This window comes from Triticum aestivum, chromosome 4B (assembly GCF_018294505.1).
Source record: "Triticum aestivum cultivar Chinese Spring chromosome 4B, IWGSC CS RefSeq v2.1, whole genome shotgun sequence".
Lineage (NCBI taxonomy): Eukaryota > Viridiplantae > Streptophyta > Magnoliopsida > Poales > Poaceae > Triticum > Triticum aestivum.
The window spans coordinates 104,385,157-104,409,541 of NC_057804.1; positions in this window are offsets into that span (position 1 = coordinate 104,385,157).

Consider the following 24,385-nt stretch of genomic DNA (forward strand, 5'->3'; position numbering starts at 1 on the left):
GGTGGAGCTACGAGGGGCCTACGAGGGTGGGGGCGCGCCTACCCCCCTCGACGCACCCTCCTGCCTCGTGGCCTCCTTGTAGAGTCCCAGACTTCAACTCCAAGTCTTCTAGATTGCTTTTGGTCCAAGAAAGATCCTCGCGAAGGTTTCGTTCCGTTTGGACTCCGTTTGGTATTCCTTTTTTGCAAAACTCTAAAATAGGCAAAAAAAAGCAGAAACTGGCATTAGGCCTCCGGTTAATAGGTTAGTTCCAAAAATAATATAAAAGAGCATATTAAAGCCATTAAACATCCAAAACAGACAATATAATAGCATGGAACAATAAAAAATTATAGATATGTTGGAGACGTATCTAGCATCTCCAAGCTTAATTCCTGCTCGTCCTCGAGTAGGTAAATGATAAAAAAAGATTTTTTGATGTGGAATGCTACCTAGCATATTTACCAATGTAATTTTCTTTATTGTGGCATGAATTAATGTTCATATCCGAAAGATTCAAGAAAAAAGTTTAATCTTGACATAAAAACAATAATACTTCAAGCATACTAACAAAGTAATCATGTCTTCTCAAAATAACATGGACAAAGAATGTTATCCCTACAAATTCATATAGTCTGGCTATGCTCGATCTTCATCACACAAAGTATTTAATCATGCACAACCCCGGTTTCAGCCAAGCAATTGTTTCATACTTTAGTATTTTCAAACTTTTTCAATCTTCATGCAATACATGAGCGTGAGCCATGGACATAGCACTATAGGTGGAATAGAATGGTGGTTGTGGAGAAGACAAAAAGGAGAAGATAGTCTCACATAGTATGCATATCAACGGGCTATGGAGATGCCATCAATAAATATCAATGTGAGTGAGTAGGGATTGCCATGCAACGGATGCACTAGAGCTATAAGTTTATGAAAGCTCAACAAAAGAAACTAAGTGGGTGTGCATCCAACTTGCTTGCTCACGAAGACCTAGGGCACTTTTGAGTAAGCCCATCATTGGAATATACAATCCAAGTTCTATAATGAAAAATTCCCACTAGTATATGAAAGTGACAACATAGGAGACTCTCTATCATGAAGATCATGGTGCTACTTTGAAGCACAAGTGTGGTAAAAGGATAGTAGCATTGTCCCTTCTCTCTTTTTCTCTCATTTTTTTATTTGGGCCTTTTCTCTTTTTTATGGCCTCTTTTTTAGTCCGGAGTCTCATTCTGACTTGTGGGGGAATCATAGTCTCCATCATCCTTTCCTCACATGGGACAATGCTCTTATAATGAAGATCATCACACTTTTATTTACTTACAACTCAAGAATTACAACTCAATACTTAGAACAAAATATGACTCTATGTGAATGACTCTGGTGGTGTACCGGGATGTGCAATGATTCAAGAGTGACATCTAAGAAAAATTTTGAACGGTGGCTTTGCCACAAATACGATGTCAAGTACATGATCATGCAAGGCAATATGATAATGATGGAGCGTGTCATAATAAATGGAACAGTGGCAATTTGCATGGAAATATATCTCGGAATGGCTATGGAAATGCCATAATACGTAGGTATGGTGGCTGTTTTGAGGAAGGAATATGCTGGATGTATGGTACCGGCAAAAGTTGCGCAGTAATAGAGAGGCTAGCAATGATGGAAGGGTGAGAGTGTGTATAATCCATGGACTCAACATTAGTCATAAAGAACTCACATACTTATTGCAAAAATCTACAAGTAATCAAAACAAAGTACTACACACATGCTCCTAGGGGAAGAGTTGGTAGGAGTTAACCATCACGCGATCCCAACCTCCACACATAAGGAAGGCAATCAATAAATAAATCATGCTCCAACTTCATCACATAATGGTTCACCATACGTGCATGCTACGGGAATCACAAACCTTAACACAAGTATTCCTAAAATTCACAACTACTCTACTAGCATGTATCTAATATCACCATCCTCATATCTCAAAACAATCATAAAGAATCAAACTTCTCATAGTATTCAATGCACTTTATTTGAAAGTTTTTATTATACCCATCTTGGATGCCCATCATATTAGGACTAATTTTATAACCAAAGAAAATTACCATGCTGTTCTAAAAGACTCTCAAAATAATATAAGTGAAGCATGAGAGTTCAATAATTTCTATAAAATAACACCACCACCGTGCTCTAAAAAGATATAAGCAAAGCACTAGTCTAGCTCAAAAGATATAAGTGAAGCACATAGAGTATTCTAATAAATTGCGATTCATGCGTGTCTCTCCCAATAGGTGTGTACAGCAAGGATGATTTTGGTAAACTAAGAAGCAAAGACTCAAATCATACAAGACTCTTCAAGCAAAACACATATTATGTGGTGAATAAAAATATAGCCTCAACTAAAGTTACCGATAGATGGAGACGAAAGAGGGGATGCCTTCCAGGGCATCCCCAAGCTTAGGATTTTGGTTGTCCTTGTATTATCTTGGGTGCCTTGGGCACCCCCAATATTAGGCTCTTACCACTCCTTATTCCAAAATCCATCAAATCTTTACCCAAAAACTTGAAAACTTCACAACACAAAACTTCAACAGAAAATCTCATGAGCTCCGTTAGTATAAGAAAATAAAAGACCACTTTAAGGTACTGTAATGAACTCATTATTTATTTATATTGGTGTTAAACCTAATGTATTCAAGCTTCTCAATGGTTCATACCCCCCAATACTACTCATAGATTCATCAAAATAAGCAAACAACACACAACAAACAGAATCTGTCAAAAACAGAACATTCTGTAGCCATCTGTAACTTTAGAATTCTTCTGTAAATCTAAAAATTCTGAAAGAAACTTTTGGACATGTGGAATTTGTCTATTAATCATATGCAAAAATAATCAACCTAAAATCACTCTCCAGTAAAAAATAACAACTATTCTCGTGAGCGCAAATGTTTCTGTTTTTTACAGCAAGATCACAAAGACTTCACCCAAGTCTTCCCAAGGTTCTAATTGGCACAAACACTAATTAAAACATAAAACTACATCTAACTAGAAGCTAGATGAATTATTTATTAATAAACAGGAGCAAAAAGCAAAGAATATAAATAAAATTGGGTTGCCTCCCAACAAGCGCTATCGTTTAACGCCGCTAGGTAGGCATAAAAACACGAATAGATCTAGGTATTGCCATCTTCGGTATGCAATCCATAAGTGGCTCTCATAATAGATTCATAAGAAAATTTAATTTTCTTCCTAGGAAAGTGTTTCATGCCTTTCCTTAACGGAAATTGGAATCTAATATTTCCTTCTTTCATGTCAATAATTGCACCAATCGTTCTAAGGAAAGGTCTACCAAGAATGATAGGACATGTAGGATTGCAATCTATATCAAGAACAATGAAATCTACAGGCACATAATTCCTATTTGCCACAATAAGAACATCATTAATCCTTCCCATATGTTTCTTAATGGTGGAATCCACATGATGCAAATTTAAAGAACAAACATCAAATTCACGGAAACCTAGAACATCACACAAAGTTTTTGGAATCGTGGAAACACTAGCACCCAAATCACACAAAGCATAACATTCATAATCTTTAATATTAATTTTAATAGTAGGTTCCCACTCATCATAAAGTTTTCTAGGGATTCTTCTTGTTCAAGCTTTTCTTCACAAGATTGCATTAAAGCATCAACGATATGTTTAGTAAAAGCTTTATTTTGATTATAACCATGAGGAGAACTTAACACGGATTGCAACAAGGAGATACAATCTATCAAAGAGAAATTATCATAATTAAATCCCTTGAAATCCAAAATAGTGGGTTCATTTCTATGTAAAGTTTTGACCTCTTCCATCCCACTTTTATCAATTTTTGCATCTGATCTAAAAACTCCGAATTATTGGGATGCCTTTTAAATAAAGTTGACTCATCTCCAGTCCTATCTTTATCAAGATTCATATTGGAAAACAAAGATTTAATAGGAGTAACATCAATCACTTTTAGATCTTCATCATTATTATCATGAAAACTAGAAGAACACGCTTTTACAAAGCAATCTTTTTTAGCACGCATCCTAGCGGTTCTTTCTTTGCACTCATCAATGTAAATTCTTATGGCTTTGAGAGACTCATTGATATCATGCTTAGATGGAATAGATCTAAGTTTCAGAGAATCAACATCAAGAGAAATTCTATCCACGTTTCTAGCCAACTCATCAATCTTAAGCAATTTTTCTTCAATCAAAGCATTGAAATACTTTTGCAAACACATAAATTCTTTAACACTATTCTCAAAATCAGAGGGCATCTTATGAAAATTTCCATAAGAGTTATTGTAGTAATTTCCATAATTATTAGAGGAATTACTAGGAAACGGCCTATAATTAAAATTGTCTCTATACGCGTTGTTACCAAAATTGTTCCTACCAACAAAATTCACATCCATAGATTCATTATTATTCTCAATCAAAGTGGACAAAGGCATATCATTAGGATCAGAAGAAACACTTTTATTAGCAAACAATTTCATAAGTTCACCCTTCTTTCCACTCAAAACATTAATCTCTTCAATCGCATGAACTTTTTTACTAGTGGATCTTTCAGTGTGACATTGAGAATAATTAACCATAATATCGTCTAGGAGTTTAGTAGCTTCTCGTAAAGTGATTTCCATAAAAGTGCCACCCGCGGCCGAATCTAAAAGATTTCTAGAAGCAAAATTCAATCCGGCAAAAAAAATTTGTATAATCATCCACAAATTCAAACCATGTGTGGGGCAATTACGTATCATTAATTTCATCCTCGCCCAAGCTTGTGCAACATGCTCATGATCAAGTTTCTTAAAATTCATAATATCGTTCCTAAGAGAGATGATCTTAGTGAGAGGAAAATACTTAGAGATAAAAGCATCTTTGCACTTATTCCATGAATCAATACTATTTTTAGGCAAAGAAGAGAACCAAGTTTTAGCACGATCTCTAAGAGAAAATGGAAATAGCTTCAATTTAATAATATCATTATCCACATCTTTCTTCTTTTGCATATCACACAAATCAACGAAATTGTTTAGATGGGTTGCGCGTCTTCACTAGAAAGGCCAGAAAATTGATCTTTCACAAGATTCAACAAAGCGGTATTAATTTCACAAGATTCAGCATCGGTAGTAGGATCAATCAGAGTGCTAATAAAATCATTGTTGTTGGTATTGGAAAAGTCACACAATTTAGTATTGTCTTGAGCCATCATGACAAACAATCAATCCAACACACAAGCACACAAGAAGCAAGCGAGAGGAAACGAACGGAAGAGGGGCGAAGAAAAGGCAAAGGTTTTTGAAAATCGTTTTAGAAGTGGGGGAGAGGAAAACGAGAGGCGAATGGCAAATAATGTAATGCGAGGGAGAAGAGGTTATGATGGGTACTTGGTATGTATTGACTTGGCGTAGATCTCCCCGACAACGGTGCTAGAAATCCTTCTTGCTACCTCTTGAGCATGTGTTGGTTTTCCCTTGAAGGGGAAACGGTGATGCAGCAAAGTAGCGTTAGTATTTCCCTCAGTTTTGAGAACCAAGGTATCAATCCAGTAGGAGACGACACACAAGTCACCTAGTACCTTCACAAACAATCATGAACCTTGCAACCAACATGATAAAGGGGTTGTAAATCCCTTCACGGTCACTCGCAAAAGTGAGATATAATAAAGATAGTAAAGTAAATATTTTGGGTATTTTTGTTGTATAGATTGGAAAGTAAAGATTGAAAAATAGTAAACGAGATGCGATGTAAACAAAAGATATGTAATATAATAGAAAAGAGACCCGAGGACCATAGGTTTCACTAGTGGCTTCTCTCAAGATAGCATGTATTACGATGGGTGAACAAATTACTGCCAAGCAATTGATAGAAGAGCGCATAATTATGAAGACATTTAAGGAAATGATCATGAACATAGGCATCACGTCCGTGTCAAGTAGACCGAAATGATTTTGTATCTACTACTATTACTCCACACATCAACCGATATCTAGCATGCATCTAGAGTTTTAAGTTCATAGGAACGGAGTAACACATTAAGCAAGACGACATGATGTAGAGGGATAAACTCAAGCAATATGATATAAACCCCATCTTTTTATCCTCGATGTCAACTATACAATACATGCCTTGCTGCCCCTACTGTCATTGGGAAGGACACCGCAAGATTGAACCCAAAGGTAATTACCTCTCATGTTGCAAGAAATATCAATCTAGTAGGCCAAACTAAACCTATAATTCGAAGAAACTTGCAAAGATATCAAATCATGCATATAAGAATTCAGAGAAGAACCAAATAATATTCATAGATAATCAAGTTCTAAAATCCACAATTCATCGGATCTCGGCAGACAGACCGCAAAAGAATATTACATCGAATAGATCTCCAAGAACATCGAGGAGAACATGGTATTGAGAATCAAAGAGAGAGAAGAAGCCATCTAGCTAATAACTATGGACCCGAAGGTCTGTGGTAAACTACTCATGCTTCATCGGAGAGGCAATGGTGTTGATGTAGAAGCCCTCCATGATCGATTCCCCCTCCGAGAGATCACCGAAAAAGGCCCCAAGATGGGATCTCATGGGTACAGAAGGTTGCAGCAGTGCAAAAGTGGTTTTGTGGCTCCCCCTGATGTTTCTAGCGTATAAGAGTATATATAGGCGAAAGAAGTACGTCGGTGGAGCTACGAGGGGCCTATGAGGGTGGGGGCGTGCCTACCCCCCTCGGCGCACCCTCCTGCCTCGTGGCCTCCTTGTAGAGTCCCAGACTTAACCTCCAAGTCTTCTGGATTGCTTTTGGTCCAAGAAAGTTCCTCGCGAAGGTTCGTTCCGTTTGGTATTCCTTTTTTGCAAAACTCTAAAATAGGCAAAAAAAAACAGAAATTGGCACTGGGCCTCCGGTTAATAGGTTAGTTCCAAAAATAATATAAAAGAGCATATTAAAGCCATTAAACATCCAAAACAGATAATATAATAGCATGGAACAATAAAAAATTATAGATATGTTGGAGACGTATCAAGTATCTCCAAGCTTAATCCCTGCTCGTCCTCGAGTAGGTAAATGATAAAAAAACAATTATTGATGTGGAATGCTACCTAGCATATTTGTCAATGTAATTTTCTTTATTGTGGCATGAATGTTCAGAGCCGAAAAATTCAAGACAAAATTTTAATCTTGACATAAAAACAATAATAGTTCAAGCATACTAACAAAGTAATCATGTCTTCTCAAAATAACATGGCCAAAGAAAGTTATCCCTACAAAATCATATAGTCTGGCTATGATCGATCTTCATCACACAAAGTATTTAATCATGCACAACCCCTGTTTCAGCCAAGCAATTGTTTCATACTTTAGTATTTTCAAACTTTTTCAATCTTCACGTAATACATGAGCGTGAGCCATGGACATAGCACTATAGGTGGAATAGAATGGTGGTTGTGGAGAAGAAAAAAAGGAGAAGATAGTCTCACATCAACTAGGTGTATGAACGGGCTATGGAGATGCCCATCAATAGATATCAATGTGAGTGAGTAGGGATTGCCATGCAATGGATGCACTAGAGCTATAAGTTTCTGAAAGCTCAACACAAGAAACTAAGTGGGTGTGTATCCAACTTGCTTGCTCACAAAGACCTAGGGAACTTTTGAGGAAACCTATCAATGGAATATACAAGCCAAGTTCTATAATGAAAAATTCCCACTAGTATATGAAAGTGACAACATAGGAGACTCTTTATCATGAAGATCATGGTGCTACTTTGAAGCACAAATGTGGTAAAAGGATAGTAGCATTGTACCTTCTCTCTTTTTCTGTCATTTATTTTATTTGGGCCTTTTCTCTTTTTTATGGCCTCTTTTTTTAGTCCGGAGTCTCATCCCGACTTGTGGGGGAGACATGGTCTCCATCATCCTTTCCTCACATGGGACAATGCTCTTATAATGAAGATCATCACACTTTTATTTACTTACAACTCAAGAATTACAACTCAATACTTAGAACAAAATATGACTCTATGTGAATGCCTCCGGTGGTGTACCGGGATGTGCAATGATTCAAGAGTGACATGTATGAAAAATTATGAATGGTGGCTTTTCCACAAATACGATGTCAACTACATGATCATGCAAGGCAATATGATAATGATGGAGCATGTCATAATAAACGGAACGGTGGAAAGTTGCATGGCAATATATCTCGGATGGCTATGGAAATGCCATAATAGGTAGGTATGGTGGCTGTTTTGAGGAAGGTATATGGTGGGCATATGGTCCGGCGAAAGTTGCGCGGTACTAGAGAGGCTAGCAATGATGTAAGGGTGAGAGTGCGTATAATCCATGGACTCAACATTAGTCATAAAGAACTCACATACTTATTGCAAAAGTCTAAAAGTAATCAAAACAAAGTACTACACGCTTGCTCCTAGGGGAAGGGTTGGTAGGAGTTAACCATTGCGTGATCCTGACCTCCACACATAAGGAAGGCAATCAATAAATAAGTCATGATCCAACTTCATCATAAAGAATCAAACTTCTCATAGTATTCAATGCACTTTATATGAAAGTTTTTATTATACCTATCTTGGATGCCCATCATATTAGGACTAATTTTATAAGCAAAGCAAATTACCATGCTGTTCTAAAAGACTCCCAAAATAATATAAGTGAAGCATGAGAGATCAATAATTTCAATAAAATAAAACCACCACCATGCTCTAAAAAGATATAAGCAAAGCACTAGAGCAATATTGTCTAGCTCAAAAGATAAAAGTGAAGCACATAGAGTATTCTAATATTCCGATTCATGCGTGTATCTCCCAAAAGGTGTGTACAGAAAGGAAGATTGTGGTAAACTAAAAAGCAACCACTCAAATCATACAAGACGCTCCAAGCAAAACACATATCATGTGGTGAATAAAAATATAGCCTCAAGTAAAGTTACCGATAGACGGAGACGAAAGAGGGGATGCCTTCCGGGGCATCCCCAAGCTTAGGCTTTTAGTTGTCCTTGTATTATCTTGGGGTGCCTTGGGAATCCCCAATCTTAGGTTTTTGCCACTCCTTATTCCAAAATCCATCAAATCTTTACCCAAAAACTTGAAAACTTCACAAACCAAAACTTCAACAGAAAATCTCATGAGCTCCGTTAGTATAAGAAAATAAACCACCACTTTAAGGTACTGTAATGAACTCATTATTTATTTATATTGGTGTTAAACCTACTGTATTACAACTTCTCTATGGTTCATACCCCCTATACTACTCATAGATTCATCAAAATAAGCAAACAACACACGAAAAACAGAATCTGTCAAAAACAGAACAATCTGTAACTTCCGAATACTTCTGTAACTCTAAAAATTCGGAAATAAATTCTTGGACATGAGGAGTTTGTCTATTAATCTTCTTCAAAAATAATCAACTAAAATCACTCTCCAGTAAAAAATGACAGCTATTCTCGTGAGCTCAAAAGTTTCTGTTTTTTACAAAAAGACCGCAAAGACTTCACCCAAGTCTTCCGAAAGGTTCTACTTGGCACAAACACTAATTAAAACATAAAATTACATATAAACATAATCTAGATTAATTATTTATTACTAAAGAGTAGCAAAAAGTAAAGAACAAAAATAAAATTGGGTTGACTCCCAACAAGCGCTATCGTTTAACGCCCCTAGCTAGGCATAAAAACACGAATAGATCTAGGTATTGCCATATTCGGTATGCAATCCGTAAGTGGCTCCCATAATAGATTCATAAGGAAATTTAATTTTCTTACTAGGAAACTGTTCCATGCCTTTACTTAACGGAAATTGGAATCTAATATTTCCTTCTTTCAGGACAATAATTGCACTAATCGTTCTAAGGAAAGGTCTACCAAGAATAATAGGACATGTAGGATTGCAATCTATATCAAGAACAATGAAATCTATGGGCAAATGATTCCTATTTGCAACAATAAGAACATCATTAATCCTTCCCATAGGTTTCTTAATGGTGGAATCCGCAAGATGCAAATTTAAAGAACAAACATCAAATTCACGGAAACCTAGCACATCACACAAAGTTTTTGGAATCGTGGAAACACTAGCACCCAAATCACACAGAGCATAGCATTCATAATCTTTAAACTTAATTTTAATTGTAGGTTCCCACTCATCATAAATTTTTCTAGGGATAGAAACTTCTAGTTCAAGCTTTTCTTCATAAGATTGTATTAAAGCATGAATGATATGTTTAGTAAAAGCTTTATTTTGATTATAAGCATGAGGAGAATTTAACACAGATTGCAACAAGGAGATACAATATATCAAAGAGCAATTATTATAGTTAAATCCCTTGAAATCCAAAATAGTGGGTTCATTGCTATGTAAAGTTTTGACCTCTTCAATCCCACTTTTATCAATTTTTGCATCTAGATCTAAAAACTCCGAATTATTGGGACGCCTTTTAAATAAAGTTGACTCATCTCCAGTCCCATCTTTATCACGATTCATATTGGAAAACAAAGATTTAATAGGAGTAACATCAATTACTTTTAGATCTTCATCATTATTATCATGAAAACTAGAAGAACACGCTTTTACAAAGGAAAGGGGGGGGGGCGAATTGGAATAGGGCCCCCAAGTAGGATTCCTCTTACTTGGGGCGCCCAAGGTAGCTCCCCTCCCCCTCCCACCTATATATACATGGGGAGGGGCACCTAGAACACACACCAACGATTGTTAGTGATGTCTACTACACAACCTTCTTCTTGTAGACGTTGTTGGGCCTCCAAGCTCAGAGGTATGTAGGACAGTAGCAAATTTCCCTCAAGTGGATGACCTAAGGTTTATCAATCCGTGGGAGGCGTAGGATGAAGATGGTCTCTCTCAAGCAACCCTGCAACCAAATAACAAAGAGTCTCTTGTGTCCCCAACACACCCAATACAATGGTAAATTGTATAGGTGCACTAGTTCGGCGAAGAGATTGTGATACAAGTGCAATATGGATAGTAGATATAGGTTTTTGTAATCTGAAAATATAAAAACAGCAAGGTAACTAATGATAAAAGTGAGCGTAAACGGTATTGCAATGATAGGAAATAAGGCATAGGGTTCATACTTTCACTAGTGCAAGTTCTCTCAACAATAATAACATAGATAGATCATATAACAATCCCTCAACATGCAACAAGGAGTCACTCCAAAGCCACTAATAGCGGAGAACAAACGAAGAGATTATGGTAGGGTATGAAACCACCTCAAAGCTATCCTTTCTGTTCTATCTATTCAAGAGTTCGTAGTAAAATAACATAAAGCTGTTCTTTCCGCTCAATCCATCATAGAGTTCATACTAGAATAACACCTTAAGACACAAATAAACTAAAATCCTAATGTCACCTAGATACTCCATTGTCACCTCAAGTATCCGTGGGCATGATTATACAATATGCATCACACAATCTCAGATTCATCTATTCAACCAACACAAAGTACTTCAAAGAGTGCCCCATAGTTTCTACCCGAGAGTCAAGACGAAAACGTGTGCCAACCCCTATGCATAGGTTCATGGGCGGAACCCGCAAGTTGGTCACCAAAACATACATCAAGTGGCACATGAAATCCCATTGTCACCACAGATAATCACGGCAAGACATACATCAAGTGTTCTCAAATCATTAAAGACTCAATCCGATAAGATAACTTCAAGAGGAAAACTCAATTCATCACAAGAGAGTAGAGGGGGGAGAAACATCATAAGATCCAACTATAATAGCAAAGCTCGTGATACATCAAGATCGTGCCATAGAGAGAACACGAGAGAGAGAGATCAAACACATAGCTATTGGTACATACCCTCAGCCCCGAGGGTGAACTACTCCCTCCTCGTCATGAAGAGTGCCGGGATGATGAAGATGGCCACCGGTGATGGGCTCCCCCTCCGGCAGGGTGCCGGAACGGGCTCCCGAGAGGTTTTTGGTTGCTACAAAGGCTTGCGGCGGCGGAACTCCCGATCTATCTTCTCCGTGGATGTTTTTAGGGTACGTGGGACTATATAGGCGAAAGAAGTCGGTCGGGAGGTGCTCGAGGGGCCCACGAGACAGGGGGCGCGCCTAGTAGGGGGGGCGCTCCTATCTCCTGGCCTCCTCAAGGCTCTTCTGACATGAACTCCAAGTCTCATGGGTGATATTCTTCCAAAAAATCACGCCGCCGAAGGTTTCATTCCGTTTGGACTCCGTTTGATATTCCTTTTCTTCGAAATACTGAAACATGCAATAAAACAGCAATATGGGCTGGGCCTTCGGTTAATAGGTTAGTCCCAAAAGTAATATAAAAGTGTATAATAAAGCCTGTAATCATTCAAAACAGATAATAAAATAGCATGAATGCTTCATAAATTATATATACGTTGGAGACGTATCAGCATCCCCAAGCTTAATTCCTACTCGTCCTCGAGTAGGTAAATGATAAAAGAAAGAATTTATGAAGTGTGAATGCTAGAGGTGCACAAGTTTGATCAATGATAATTTCAATCACCTTTACTAGCATCATTATATGTCATAACAGTAGTTCATCTCATAAAACTTTTCATGATCAAGTAACAAGCTATTCACATGTTAAAGCATAGACCATAAACTTTCTTGAACACTAGCAAACTTCATTCTTAGTCATCAAACAATTTCAATTCATCCTATTTTCAGGAAGGGTCTATGTCAGAGGTTTGATTTAGCAAACTTCACATACTCAACTATCATATAGTCTTCTACAATTGCTAACACTCATGCAATACTTGTGGTTATGAAGTTTTAATCAGACACAGAGAAAGATATGGGCTTATAATGTTGCCTCCAAACGTATTCACCTTTGGGTGATGTCAACAATAATAGTTCATGCTAACGTACATCCAATTGGATATATATATCAGGATCACCCTAACACAAAGTGCTTGCCAAAGGATAAAATGAAAAAGGGAAAGGTGAAGAACACCTTGACTCAAGCATAAAGTAAAAGATAGGCCCTTCACAGAGGGAAGCAGAGGTTGTCATGCGCTTTTAGGGTTGGATACACAAAATCTTAATGCGAAAGAACGTCACTTTATATTGCCCCTAGTATATGGACCTTTATTATGCAGTCCGTCGCTTTTATTGCTTCCGTAACAAGATCGTACAAAGCTTATTTTCTCCGCACTACTAAGTCATGCATATTTAGAGAGCAATTTTTATTGCTTGCATCGATGACAACTTACTTGAAGGATCTTACTCAATCCATAGGTAGGTATGGTGGACTCTCATGGCAAAACTGGGTTTAAGGATATTTGGAAGCACAAGTAGTATCTCTACTTGGTGCTAGGAATTTTGGCTAGCATGAGGGGGAAAGGCAAGCTCAGCATGTTTGAATGATCCATGACAATATAATTTAACTGAGATGTGAGAAAACATAACCCATTATGTTGTCTTCCTTGTCCAACATCAACTATTTAGCATGTCATAGTTAACAAGTGCTCACAATTATAAAAGATGTCTAGGATAGTATATTTATATGTGAAATCTCCCTTCCTTCAATATTCTTTCATGAATTGTTCAAATGACCAATACAATGCTTGCTAACCTTCAATAAATTTACAACCTCTACTTCTTAGATGTGAAGTAATTACTCCCCATGGGATAAGCAAATGAAACATATATAATTTCAGATTTATGACATTCAATTCATTCAACCATTTACTCATAGGATATAAGTGAAGCACATGAGTAAACGACAAACTACTCCAAAAAGATATAAGTGAAGATCAATGAGTAGCTAAATAACTGTGTAACTATGTGAAGACTCTCTCTCATTTAAGAATTTCAGATCTTAAGTACTTTATTCAAACAACAAGCAAAGCAAAATAAAATGACACTACAAGGATAGCACAACTGATGTGAAGAAGCAAAAACTTAGGCTCAACCGATACTAACCGATAGTTGTTGAAGAAAGGTGGGATGCCGACCGGGGCATCCCCAAGCTTAGACGCTTGAGACTTCTTGGAATATTATCTTGGGGTGCCTTGGGCATCCCCAATCTTTAACTTTTATGTCTCCTTAATTCCTCTCATATCATGGTTTCTCTTTTTATCAAAAGCTTCATCCACAACAAACTCAACAAGAACTCGTGAGATAGGTTAGTATAAACCAATGCAAAACCTTATCATTTTATACTTTAACAAATCACAAAAATTATTATTCAACATTGAATACTAAATTCCTATGCATATTTAATACTCCTATCATCAAATAGAATCATTAAACAAGCAAAGATAAGCAAACAATGCAAACATAACAGCAATCTGCCAAAACAGTACAGTTTGTAAAGAATGCAAGAGTATCAATACTTCCCTAACTACAAAACTTATGAGAAAAATACTATGCTGTAGAATATTTATCATATCTCAATATGCAAAAAGTTTCAACATTATACCATTCTCTGACTTTTCTAGGGAATTTTTGCAACAGCGGTAAACTTTCTGTTTTCAAACAGCAACATGTATACTAGCAAAATAAGCATGGTAAAGGCTATCCTTGACATTTTTATTGAAAAAAAAGATGCAAAACATTATTATAAATAACAAAAAGCAAATACTAACAAAATAAAATGATGCTCCAAGCAAAACACATATCATGTGGTGAATAAAAATATAGCTCCAAGTAAAGTTACCGATGAACGAAGATGAAAGAGGGGATGCCATCTGGGGCATCCCCAAGCTTAGGATCTTGGTCATCCTTGAATATTACCTTGGGGTGCCTTGGGAATCCCCAATGTTACGCTCTTGCCAGCCCTTATTCCATAGTCCATTGAATATTTACCCAAAACTTGAAAACTCCACAACACAAAACTCAATAGAAAACTCGTAAGCTCTGTTAGTATAAGAAAATAAAACCACCACTTAGGTACTGTAATGAACTCATTCTAAATTCATATTGGTGTAATATCTACTGTACTCAAACTTATCTATGGTTCATACCTTCCGATACTACTCATAGATTCATCAAAATAAGCAAACAACACATAGAAAACAGAATCTATCAAAAAACAGAACAGTCTGTAGTAATCAGTAGCAAACGTATACTTCTGGAACTCAAAATATTGAAATAAATTGATGGACCTGAGGAATTTGTCTATTAATCATCTGCAAAAATAATCAACCTAAAAGCACTCTCCAGTAAAAAATGGCAGCTAATCTCGTGAGTGCAAAAGTTTTCGTTTTTTAGAGCAAGATCACATAAACTTCACCCAAGTCTTCCCAAAGGTTCTACTTGGCACTTTATTGAAATAAAAGCTATAAAATATGATTAATACAGTAGCATAATCATGTGGACATACAAAAACAGTAAGGATAAATATTGGCTTATCTCCCAACAAGCGCTTTTCTTTAATGCCTTTCTAGCTAGGCATGATGATGACAATGATGCTCACATAAAAGATAAGAATTGAAACATAACGGGAGCATCATGAAGCATATGACTAGCACATTTAAGTCTAACCCACTTCCTATGCATATGTATTTTGTGATCAAACAACTTATGGGAACAATAATCAACAAGCATAGGAAGGTAAAACAAGCATAGCTTCAAGATTTCAAGCACATAGAGAGGAAACTTGACATTATTGCAACCCCTACAAGCATATGTTCCCCCCTCATAATAATTTTCAGTAGCATCATGAATGAATTCAACAATATAACCAGAACCTAAATCATTCTTTTCATGATCTACAAGCATAGAAAATTTACTACTCTCCACATAAGCAAAATTCTTCTCATTCGGAATAGCGAGAGTATCATAAGAGACTTGAACACTAAAAATTGTTTCCACGTCAAAAGAGTAATGTTCAAAAAAATGATAATCATAATCATGACAATTTTTATAAATATAATCATCACTACTTTTTATAGCATAAGTTTCATCACAATAATCATCATAAGTAGCAACTTCGTTCTCATCATAATCGATTGAAACCTCTTCCAAGATAGTGGAATCATCACTAAATAAGGTTGAAACTCTTCCAAATCCACTTTCATATTCATCACAATAAGATTCAACATCCTCCAAAATAGTGGGATAACTACTTCCTAAAGTTTACACTCTTTCGAACCCACTTTCATCAATATAATCATCATAGGTAAGAGGCATGCTATCATCATAGCAACTTTGCATATCAAAACTTGGGGTGCTAAAAATATCATCTTCATTAAACATAGCATCCCCAAGCTTGGGACAAACATTAATTTCAGCAAATATATTCTCAAATATTTCATCCTCATCAAACATAGCTTCTCCAAAGCTTGGGCCTTTTCATATCATAAGCATAATCACTCTCAGCATTAATAGTATGGATCACACCAATAGTATAGCAATTATCATCATCACAATGAGTAGTAGGAGCAACATCATTTGGGAGGGATACCTTTTTACCTTTGCTTCTCCTTCTCTTCCTTTTCTTCTTCACAATATGTGTGGGTTCAACCTTCTTCCTTGAGCTCCTTATTGATGAGATTGGTTGAATAGAAAGCTCCTCCTCGTTACCTGATTCATCATAAGAAATAATAGGAGGATATTGGGAAGTCTCTTCCCTTTCATTAGTATTCTCATCATCTTCTATTTGCTTTCTTTTCTTTATGTGCAATATAAGGATTTTCAATGCAATTCACCGCACAATACAAATAAATCTTCTCTAGATCAATATCAAGGAATTTCTTATGGGCAAATTCTAGAAGGTCCTTAATTAAAAGTTTCAATTCTTCATAACCCAAAAGTAAACTAAGTTCACTGTAATGTGCAAGGGAAATCAAATCATCACAATTTTTGGACACGATTCGATCATGAAATAATTTGCATAGGAGATGTAGATGACCACGTTCATTGCATAGTTCACAAGTACGGCAAAGGAAATGTAAATTTTCAGCACTCCCATTTAACTTTTCTTGCAACAATTTAGTTTCTAAATGCTTATGCCTCTTGCAATATATATCTTCTCTATTTGGTGTGTTCATGCAAACATGCACTCCACAAAAGGTGACATGCTTATAAGAGATATTTTCATCATGACTAGAGCAATCATCATTAGTACTATGGATATTCAAGGAGTTCATACTAACAACATTGCAATCATGCTCATCATTCAAAGATTCAGTACCAAGCATTTTAATGCACTCTTCTTCTAGCACTTGAGCATAATTTTCCTTTCCATCATACTCACGAAAGATATTAAAAAGACGAAGTGTATGAGACAAACTTAACTCCATTTTTTGTAGTTTTCTTTTATAAACTAAAGTAGTGATAAAACAAGAAACAAATAGATTCGATTGCAAGATCTAAATATATACCTTCAAGCACTCACCTCCCCGGCAACGGCACCAAAAAAGAGCTTGATGTCTACTACACAACCTTCTTCTTGTAGACGTTGTTGGGCCTCAAAGTGCAGAGGTTTATAGGACAGTAGCAAATTTCCCACAAGTGGATGACCTAAGGTTTATCAATCCGTGGGAGGCGTAGGATGAAGATGGTCTCTCTCAAGCAACCCTGCAACCAAATAACAAAGAGTCTCTTGTGTCCCCAACACACCCAATACAATGGTAAATTGTATAGGTGCACTAGTTCGGCGAAGAGATGGTGATACAAGTGCAATATGGATAGTAGATATAGGTTTTTGTAATCTGAAAATATAAAAACAGCAAGGTAACTAATGATAAAAGTGAGCGTAAATGGTATTGCAATGATAGGAAACAAGGCATAGGGTTCATACTTTCACTAGTGCAAGTTCTCTCAACAATAATAACATAGATAGATCATATAACAATCCCTCAACATGCAACAAAGAGTCACTCCAAAGCCACTAATAGCAGAGAACAAACGAAGAGATTATGGTAGGGTACGAAACCACCTCAAAGTTATCCTTTCTGTTCTATCTATTCAAGAGTTCGTAGTAAAATAACATAAAGCTATTCTTTCCGCTCAATCCATCATAGAGTTCATACTAGAATAACACATTAAGACACAAATCAACCAAAACCCTAATGTCACCTAGATACTCCATTATCACCTCAAGTATCCGTGGGCATGATTATACAATATGCATCACACAATCTCAGATTCATCTATTCAACCAACACAAAGTACTTCAAAGAGTGCCCCAAAGTTTCTACTGGAGAGTCAAGACGAAAACGTGTGCCAACCCCTATGCATAGGTTCATGGGCAGAACCCGCAAGTTGGTCATCAAAACATACATCAAGTGGCACATGAAATCCCATTGTCACCACAGATAATCACGGCAAGACATACATCAAGTGTTCTCAAATCATTAAGGACTCAATCTGATAAGATAACTTCAAGAGGAAAACTCAATTCATCACAAGAGAGTAGAGGGGGGAGAAACATCATAAGATCCAACTATAATAGCAAAGCTCGTGATACATCAAGATCGTGCCATAGAGAGAACACGAGAGAGATAGATCAAACACATAGCTACTGGTACATACCCTCAACCCCGAGGGTGAACTACTCCCTCCTCGTCACGGAGAGCGCCGGGATGATGAAGATGGCCACCGGTGATGGGCTCCCCCTCCGGAAGGGTGCCGGAACGGGCTTCCAAGAGGTTTTTGGTGGCTACAGAGGCTTGCGGCAGCGGAACTCCCGGTCTATCTTCTCCGTGGATGTTTTTAGGGTACGTGGGACTATATAGGCGAAAGAAGTCGGCCGGGAGGTGCTCGAGGGGCCCACGAGACTGGGGGGCGTGCCCAGTAGGGGGGGCCCTCCTATCTCCTAGCCTCCTCGAGGCTCTTCTGACGTGAACTCCAAGTCTCTTGGGTGATATTCTTCCAAAAAATCACACTGCCGAAGGTTTCATTCCGTTTGGACTCCGTTTGATATTCCTTTTCTTCGAAATACTAAAACATGCAATAAAACAGCAATATGGGCTGGGCCTCTGGTTAATAGGGTAGTCCCAAAAGTAATATAAAAGTGTATAATAACGCCCGTAATCATTGAAAAGAGATAATAAAATAGCATGAATGCTTCATAAATCATAGATACGTTGGAGACGTATCAGTTAGCTGTGTGCGGCACCCCCCTCCACAGTTTACACGTCCGGTCATATTCTCGTAGTGCTTAGGTGAAGCCCTGCGCGGATCACTACACCATCACCGTCACCATGCCGTCGTGCTGACGGAACTCATCTACTTCCTTGACACTCTGCTGGATCAAGAGTTCGTGGGACATCATCGAGCTGAACGTGAGTAGAACTCGGCGGTGTCGTACGTTCGGTGCTGATCGGTCGGAACGAGAAGAAGTTCGACTACATCAACCGTGTTGGCAAACGCTTCTGCTTTAGGTCTACGAGGGTACGTATACACAATCTCCCCCACTCGTTGCTATGCATCTCCTAGATATATCTTGCGTAAGCATAGGAAAGTTTTTGGAAATTGCATGACACGTTTCCCAACAGGGGCATCTGAGCCAGGTCTATGCATAGATGATATGCACGAGTAGAACACAATGAGTTGTGGGCAGTGATCATCATACTACTTACCACCAATGCCTTATTTTGATTCGGCGGTATTGTTGGATGAAGCGGCCCGGACCAACCTTACATGAACATGTTCATGAGACCGACTCCACCGACGGACATGCAACTGGTTTTGCATAAAGGTGGTTGTGGGTGTCTTTTTCTCCAACTTTAGTTGAATCGAATTTGGCAGCGGTTGGTCCTTGTTGAAGGTTAAAACAGCAAACTTGATAAATTACCATTGTGGTTTTGTGCCGTAGGTAAGAACGGTTCTTGCTAGAACCCCATAGCAGCCATGTAAAATTTGCAACAACAAAGTAGAGGACATCTAACTTGTTTTTGCAAGGCATGTTGTGATGTGATATGGTCAAGACATGATGTGATATACATTGTTGTATGAGATGATCATGTTTTGTAAAAGTTATCGGCAACTGGCAGGAGCCTTATGGTTGTCACTTTATTGTATGAAATGAAAACGTCATGTAATTGCTTTACTTTATCACTAAGCGGTAGCGATAGTTGTAGAAGCAATAGTTGGCGAGATGACCATGACGCTACTATGGAGATCAAGGTGTCGAGCCGGTGACGATGGAGAACATGATGTTGCTTTGGAAATGGAGATCAAAAGCACAAGATGATGATGGCCATATTATGTCACATATTTTGATTGCATGTGATGTTTATATTTATGCATCTTATTTTGTTTAGTACGGCGGTAGCATTATAAGATGATCCCTTAACTAAATTTCAAGGTATAAGTGTTCTCCCCGAGTATGCACCGTTGCAACGGTTCTTCGTGCTGAGACACCACGTGATGATCGGGTGTGATAGGCTCTATGTTCACATACAACGGTGCAAGCCAGTTTTGCACATGCGGAATACTCGGGTTAAACTTGACGAGCCTAGAATGTACAAACATGGCCTCGAAATACTGGACACCAAAAGGTCGAACGTGAATCATATAGTAGATATGATCAACATAGAGATGTTCACCATTGATGACTTCTCCATCTCATGTGATGATCGGACATGGTTTAGTTGATTTGGATCACGTATCATTTAGATGACTTGAGGGATGTCTATCTAAGTGGGTGTTCTTAAGTAATATGATTAATTGAACTTAATTTATCATGAATTAGTTCTAATAGATTTTTCATATCTATGTTGTATATCAATGGCCCGACTGTTCCCTTGAATTTTAATGCGTTCCTAGAGAAAGCTAAGTTGAAAGATGATGGTAGCAACTACACGGACTGGGTTCATAACTTGAGGATTATCCCCATTGTTGCACGGAAGAATTATGTAATTGATGCACCGCTAGGTGAAAGGCCTGCTGCAGGAGCAGATACTGATGTTATGAACGTCTGCCGTGCTCGATCTGATGACTACTCGATAGTTCAGTGTACCATGCTTTACGGCTTAGAATCGGGACTTCAAAGATGTTTTGAACGTCATGGACCATATGAGATGTTCCAGTAGTTGAAGTTAATATTTCAAGCAAATGCCAGAGTTGAGAGATATGAAGTCTCCAACAAGTTCTATAGCTGCAAGATGGAGGAGAACAGTTTTGTCAGTGAACACATACTCAGAATGTCTGGATATCATAATCACTTGACTCAAATGGGAGTTAATCTTCCAGATGACTGTGTCATTGATAGAGTTCTCCAATCACTGCTACCAAGCTACAAAGGCTTCGTGATGAACTATAATATGGATGGAAAATACTATTCCCGAGCTCTTCGCAATGCTCAAAGCTGCGGAGGCAGGAATCAAGAAGGAGCATCAAGTGTTGATGGTTAACAAGACCACTAGTTTCAGGAAAAAGGGCAAGAGAAAGAAGGGGAACTTCAAGAAGAATGGCAAACAAGTTGCCACTCCCGGGAAGAAGCCCAAAGCTGGACCCAAGCTTGAAACTGAGTGCTTCTACTGCAAAGGGACTGGTCACTGGAAGCGGAACTGCCCCAAGTATTTGGCAGATAAGAAGGATGGCAAAGTGAACAAAGGTATATTTGATATACATGTTATTGATGTGTACCTTACTAGTGCTCGTAGTAGTGCCTGTGTATTTGATACCGGTTCGGGTGCTCATATTTGTAGCTCGAAACAGGGACTACGGATTAAGCGAAGATTGGCTAAGGACGAGGTGACGATGCACGTCGGGAATGGTTCCAAGGTCGATGTGATTGCTGTGGGCACGCTACATCTACATCTACCTTTGGGATTAGTTTCAGACCTAAATAATTGTTATTTGGTGCCAGCGTTGAGCATAAACATTATATCTGGATCTTGTTTAGTGCGAGACGTTTATTCATTTAAATCAAAGAATAATGGTTGTTCTATTTATATGAGTAATATCTTTTATGGTCATGCACCCTTGAAGAGTGGTCCATTTATGTTGAATCTCGATTGTGATGATACATATATTCATAATATTGATGCCAACAGATGCAAAGTTGACAATGATAGTGCAACATATTTGTGGCACTGCCGTTTAGGTCATATTGGTGTAAAGCGCATGAAGAAACTCCATGCATATGGAATTTTGGAATCACTTGATTATGAATCATTTGATACTTGCGAACCATGCCTCATGGGCAAGATGACTAAAACTCTGTTCTCCGGAACAATGGAGTGAGCCAATGACTTATTGGAAATAATACATACTGATGTATGCGGTCCGATGAGTGTTTGAGGCTCATGGCGGGTATCGTTATTTTTTGATCTTCATAGATGATTTGAGTAGATATGGGTATATCTACTTAATGAGACACAAGTATGAAACATTTGAAAAGTTCAAAGAATTTCAAAGTGAAGTGGAGAATCATCGTAACAAGAAAATTAAGTTTCTATGATCTGATCACGGAGGTGAATATTTGATTTACGAGTTTGGCCTTCATTTAAAACAATGTGGAATAGTTTCACAACTCAGAGCACTTGGAACACCACAACGTAATGGTGTGTCTGAATATCGTAACCGTACTTTATTAGATATGGAGCGATCTATGATGTCTCTTACGGATTTACCACTATTTTTTTGGGGTTTTGCATTAGAGACAACTGCATTCACGTTAAACAGGGCACCATCAAAATCCGTTGAGACGACACCGTATGAACCGTGGTTTGGCAATAAACCTAAGCTATTATTTCTTAAAGTTTGGGGATATGATGCTTATGTCAAAAGGATTCAGCCTGATAAGCTCGAACCCAAGTCGGAGAAGTGCGTTTTCATAGGATACCCTAAGGAAACAATTGGGTGCACCTTCTACCACAGATCCGAAGGCAAGATCTTTGTTGCCAAGAATGGAAACTTTCTAGAGAATGAGTTTCTCTCGAAAGAAGTGAGTGGGTGGAAAGTAGAACTTGATGGGGTAATTGCACCTTCTCTCAATTTGGAAAGTAGCTGATCCAAGAAATCCATTCCCGTGATGCCTACACCAACTAGAGAGGAAGCTAAAGATGATGATCATGAAACTTTAGATCAAGTTACTACAGAACCTTGTAGGTCAACCAGAGCACAATATGCACCAGAGTGGTATGGCAATCATGTTCTGGAAGTCATGTAACTTGACATTGATGAACCTACGAACTATGAAGAAGCTATGATGAGCCCAGATTACGATAAATGGCTTGAGGCCATGAAATCTGAGATAGGATCCATGTATGAGAACAAAGTATGGACTTTGGTGGATTTGCCCGATGATCGGCTACCCATAGAGAATAAATGGATCTTCAAGAAGAAGACTGGCACTGATGGTAATGTTACTGTCTATAAACCTCAAATTGGCGCAAAAGGTTTTCGACAAGTTCAAGGAGTTGATAACGATGAGACTTTCTCACCCGTAGCGATGCTTAAGTCTGTCTGAATCATGTTAGCACTTGCCGCATTTTATGATTATGAAAGCGGGCAAATGGACGACAAAACTGCATTCCTTAATGGATTTCTTAAAAAAGAGTTGTATATGATGCAACCAGAAGGTTTTGTCGATCCTAAAGGTGCTAACAAAGTGTGCAAGCTCCAGCGATCCATTTATGGACTGGTGCAAGCATCTCGGAGTTGGAATATATGCTTTGATGAGGTGATCAAAGCATATGGTTTTATATGGACTTTCGGAGAAGCCTGTATTTACAAGAAAGTGAGTGCGAGCTATGTAGCATTTCTAATGTTGTATCTGGATGACATATTGTTGATTGGAAATGATATAGAATTTCTGGATAGCATAAAAGGATACTTGAGTAAAAGTTTTTCAATGAAAGACCTCGGTGAAGCTGCTTATATATTCGACATCAAGATCTATAGAGATAGATAAATACGCTTAATAGTTCACAAAGCACATACCTTGATAAAGTTTTGAAGTAGTTCAAAATGGATCTGTCAAAGAAAGGGTTCTAGCCTGTGTTACGAGGTGTGAAATTGAGTCACACTCAATGCCCGACCACTGCAGAAGATAGAGAGAAAATGAAAGTCATTCCCTATGTCTCAGTCATAGGTTCTATCTGATACGTCTCCAACGTATCTATAATTTTTGATTGTTCCATGCTATTATATTACCCCTTTTGGATGTTTATGGGATTTATTTTATACATTTATATCATTTTTGGGACTAACCTACTAACCGGAGGCGCAACCCGTATTGCTGTTTTTTTGCCTATTTTAGTATTTCGAAGAAAAGGAATATCAAACGGAGTCCAAACGGAATGAAACCTTCGGGAGCGTGAATTTTGGAACGAACGTGATCCGGAGAACTTGGAGTGCAAGTCAAGCAACAAACAAGGCGGCCAGGAGATAGGAGGGCGCGCCCATCCCTCCTGGGCGCGCCCCCTGTCTCCTGGGCCCCTTGAGC